The sequence below is a fragment of the Manacus vitellinus genome, unplaced genomic scaffold (genome assembly GCF_001715985.3).
Source record: "Manacus vitellinus isolate BGI_N305 unplaced genomic scaffold, ASM171598v3 scaffold_46_pilon, whole genome shotgun sequence".
Lineage (NCBI taxonomy): Eukaryota > Metazoa > Chordata > Aves > Passeriformes > Pipridae > Manacus > Manacus vitellinus.
In genome coordinates, this window is record NW_021940578.1 from 2,533,364 (window position 1) to 2,538,095 (window position 4,732).

The following is a 4,732-nucleotide window of genomic DNA, read 5'->3' on the forward strand; positions in this document are numbered from 1 at the left end:
TTCCCTCCCACTGCTTCCAGTATCACTCCTTGGCTCTCCCCTGTATTCCCAGTTCTCTCCCAGAGCTCCCAGTTCCCACCCACTGCTCTCAGCATCATTCCTGGACTCCCCCCAGTGCTATCAGTTCTCTCCCAGAGCTCCCAGTTCCCACCCACTGCTCTCAGCATCATTCCTGGACTCCTCCCAGTGCTCCCAGTTCCCTCCCACTGCTCCCAGCATCACTCCTTGACTCCCCCCAGTGCTACCAGTTCTCTCCCAGTGTTCCCAGTTCCCTCCCACTGCTCCCAGCATCATTCCTTGACTCCAAAATTGAATATGGATGAAGATTCCTCCCAGACAAAAGGGGCCACAACGGAAAGGGTCTGGGGGAAAGGGGGAAGCCACAAGCTTAGAGATGGCACTTCTGGTCAGCTCAAATTCTGTTTTTAGCTTGCCTCCTCCCCAATTTTGTCTCAGTTGTGCCCACCTAATTCTTCAGCTGCTGCTCCCTGGGAGGAGGTGGCCCTCATCCATGGTGGCACAGCTGACCTGGACAAGATGAGGAGGAATAAACACCAGCTGAAGGCCTCTGTGAGCTGTTTTGGGACATGGCAGCACTTTTGAACATCACATTGATGCCTTTGGTGATGCAGCACTAAATATTAATTACCCTTAAACCAACTCTGTGTCTGTTCTCCCAGGGTCTCACACCTGCCTCATCCTCCATGTCAGATCCTACTTTATTTTCTAAATAAATACCCTGCAGCCACCAGATTTCTTGGTTTGAATCCCAGGCTTTCTCCTGGCATATGTTATTTTCTTCCTGGAAGCCACAAGCCGTGGTAAACAAACGTTTACAGGTGCTGGGAACACGGGACACAGGCTTCTCCTTGGCTGACTCATCTGTCTGGGAAGAGCCATAAATTCTGGAGCTTCAGGGCTGAAGTCAGATAGGGAAAAAGCTCTTGGGTGGGCATTTGCTTGTAGAGTTCCTTGTATTTCCCCTAAAGCACATCCTTCTTGGGATTCTTTATGGATGCCTGGTGATCCTGGTCCTATGACATGGATGTGACCTTGGAGAAGGAGGAGCTTTACCCCTCTGTGTGCTTGGTGTCCAGCTCTGCTTTGGGACAGTGCCCAAATCCTGCTGCCTCAGTTTCCCCCATTCACCTACAAGTTGGTTTTCCTGCATTTAGGTGTAAGTTGCTCAGGACAGGGACTGTACCCCACCAAGGACATCCCTCTGTTACAGCATCACTCCCCTCTGCCTTTAGGGAGGGTCCCCTTTAGACCCCCAGGGGTGGGGGGCTGCAGTGAGGGGCTTTGGGGTGTTCCCAGGGATGACAGTGTGGATGAGCTGAGATGGGAATGGGGACAACAGCAAGGGGGGCAGAGAGATCTGGCCTAGGGCTGCAGAGAAGGCTGGTCAGGGATGATGCACCCTGATTTTTGGGGGCTTTAGGGTGCTTTCTTTCCCGTAAAAGAGGAAAGGAAGAACAGAAATGAATGCAAAGGATTCTCCCCCTTCGAGCAGCAGCTGTGCAAAATCTCACCCCGGGGAGGCAAATCATGGGGGTGGGCAAAAGGCTTTCACAGCCCCCTTTCTCCACCAGCCTGCCCAGCTCGGGGGCGTCTTTTCCACCCAGGTGGGCTTCGTCCCTCGCCCCTTCCCTCCCCGGGCGCAGGAGGGGAGCGAGGGGAGGGGAAGCCGGCGGGGTGTTTAGGGGGATTGTCATGGTTACCTCCCTGGCAAAACAAATGGCTCCACTGGATGATGATGATGATGATGATGATGATAGTGGTCACTCAGACAGCTCCGGACAGTGTGGGGCGGCGGTGGGGGGGCGAGAAAGCCACCCTGGGGAGCCAGAACCGCCCCCCTTGGGGAGCCAGACACCCTCTCTCGGCTCCTCGCCGCCGGGGCACATGTTGCTGCAGCCCGTTCGGTAAGACCCTTCCTCCCCCACTCCAGACCCGCCCTGGACCCCCCTGGTCCCCCCAGCCCCGCTGGCCGGTGGGGAGGGTCCGGGGGGGTGATGCCACCGGTTGCCGAGGTGGCTGGTGGTGCAGCGCTCCCCCACCCCAAGCCCCGGCGCTCCCTCCTCTCCCTCCCTTTTCCTCTCTCCTCATCTCCCTCACTCCCTGTCTTCCAGAGACAAAAGCGCTCCGCAGCCGTGCCTGTCGCCTTCAGGATTCCTCCTGTCCCTCCTGCCCCCCCAGCCCGGCCGCAGAGGGGCTGGAAGAGTGGGTGAAGTTGCTCCAACCCCCCCATTCCCTTCCTCCTCCTCCTCTCTCCCAGGAAAGGTAAGAAAAACAGTGGTTACTCTCCGTTTGCTCCTGCACCTTTTTAGCTCCGCAGGGGTGGGTGTGAGGTGCGTGTGTGTGTCTGTGTGTGTGTGTGTGTCACTTCCCAAGGCTGTGCACGATCCCAGCACAAAGCAGCTCACTGAAGAGATCCCTGTCATAATATTTCTGCAGGCACAAGCCCACACTTTGAAAGCTGCTGCTTCCCAGCCTTGCCTTTTCCCAGCTGGATAGTGAGTCCCAGAGCGTCCCATCCCTCCCCAAAATTGTGCAGGCATCAGTAGTGGCTTTCTCCATCTCCCTGCAGGCAGAGGACAGGGATGGATGGGGGAGGGGGGTGATGCTGCAGGTGACAGGCTCTTGCTCTCCTGGGCAGCCAGGTGGGATATCCTGGCTGTGGACACACTGTTTGGGGAAGGAGGACTGACCTTGGCAGGGTGAGGGGGGCTGATCTCAACGGTAAGGGTCAAAGCAGCAAGACCTGGCTTGTATCTGCCACGTTGGCTGGGGCATGGCAGGGCAGGGATGGATGGGGAAGGGCTGTGCTGCTCCTGAGGGCCCTACGTGTCTCCTTGGATCCAGACGCATTCCAGTTATGGAGTTTGGCAATTTTAGCCCAGCAGAGGGTTGTCTGGGCTAACAGCATATCTCTGGTTCAGCTCAGAGATCTTCCCCCAGCTGCAAGCCTGGCAAGGCAGGGGTTATCTAAACCTTGTGTCAGAAATGAGTGATTGACAGCTCTAGAAAGGGGCTTGGGGCGTGAATCCACATCCTTGAGACCCAGCTCTGGGGTCAGGCTGGTGGCCCAAGACATCTGCCAGGGGTATGACTGGCAGATCCCAAAATCCCAAAGTCTCTGCCAGGGCTGTCAGTCACGTTCCAACCTGGCACTGCGTCACCCCGGGAACGAGGACCCAGCTGCTGGCAGGAGCAGCTGCTCCCCAACCTTCCCCCAATCTCCATATCCAAGGCCTTGGGGTGCCCTTGGGGGCACCCCAAAGGGATGTGTGTCTCTGCCCAGCAACCTTTGTCACCTCTGTGGCAGTGGGGGGCCATGCTGTCACCCTTCCAGGGCCTGCACTGGTTGTTTTTCCGTTTTCCCCATCAGGTGTGATACCCTGCTTGCATTTCGGGGTTTGGGGAGACTGGAGGTGGGAGAAAAACTCCTGTAGCTTTTCCTGGGAAGTTCCCACAGGTCTGCCATTGGATCCCTAGCTCTTCCAGACAGGAGAGTGCTGTGTATGCTTTGAAAACACCATTTGTCCTGGTGCTTCCTAGAGATGTTTTGGGGGTTGATCCCAGTTCCCTGGCCAGGTTTGAGCCTCCTGCTTTGGGGGAAAGCAGCTGGAGGGGTCCTGCATGTCTTAGTCGTGACCTGCAGATGATGTGGGTCAGGTAGGTAAAGTCAGGGGTCCCTCAGCAGCATGCCCACATCTTCTCCCTGAGCCCTGCTGTCCTTGAAAACCAGGGAAAATTCCCAAGTGTGACTCTACTTAAAAGCCCTGAAAGTTTGGGAGGTGCAGGGCTTCTCCCGTCTCGGGATTGCAAACAGGGGGGAATTCTCTTCCCCGTGGGGATTGCCCAGGGATGCTGGTGGAGGGTTGTGGTGCAACAGGCACCCTGTCACCATCCTTGTCCGGATCTGTCCACCTGTAAATCTCCACAGGGCACTCCGACTGTTGTCATCCTGGCCAGCCACTGGATGTCAGTGTTGCTTGAGACAGAAGAAGAGGAAGGAATATTTTACCCGGCTGGAGGAAACCAGGCACCCGCTGAGCAGTGGGGATGTGCCCCTGGTCTGGCTCGGACCTGGAGATGTGATCTCCAAGGGAACCCGTTTGGGGCCGGTCAGGGGTTGGGGCAGGGCGGGGCAGCGAGTCAGCAACCCAAAAGTGCATCTGTCGCACCGTGTGGCCCCAGGGCTGGGCTGCACATGGCTCTTCATGTCTTGGGGGGCTAAAGCAGCCGGGGCTGCCCCTGGACATCTGCCCTTCAGGCAGCAGGGCTAGGTGTGGCTGAGTTGGCTTTTATTCCAGCTCCTGGTTTGGCTCTCCCTGTCCTGTTGTCAGCTGTAGGTGCCACAGCCCCCGTGGTGTGGCACTGCTGGGACCCCAAGGCATGGCTGGGAGTCAGGTCCTGTCCGAAGCCAGGCTGTGTGCTCACAATTTGCTCTGTTTTTCCATTCAATACATGAAAATACACCTCAGAGGAGCATTATTCTGCCTCTGTCTTTACTCCACGCGCTCAGACAGATTTTTTTTTTTTGAGGGCACATCAGTGCTCAGAGACACAGACAGACACCCAGGGCAGTTCTGAGCAGCGCCCCAGGCATTCCCCCCCCCTTTTCCAGGCACGTGAACGCATTTGCCAACCCAATCCTTTAAAATTCAGCCCCAGCCTCGCACTGCTGGGACAGGCACCCGCAGCCACGTGGAGGGGCTGGAGCCCG

At 56.9% G+C, this 4,732-nt stretch overlaps 1 protein-coding gene across 1 annotated transcript in view; it reads left to right on the forward strand.

The window, feature by feature from the left end:
* Positions 1 to 2,160: 2,160 nt before the first annotated feature.
* The window catches only part of VWA5B1 (von Willebrand factor A domain containing 5B1), a 27,065-nt gene continuing 24,493 nt past the window's right edge, over positions 2,161 to 4,732 (forward strand). Inside the window, exon 1 of the mRNA XM_029962380.1 lies at positions 2,161 to 2,283. The gene's annotated coding sequence lies outside the window, so the exon portion shown is untranslated. The remainder of the gene's footprint in view (positions 2,284 to 4,732) is intronic.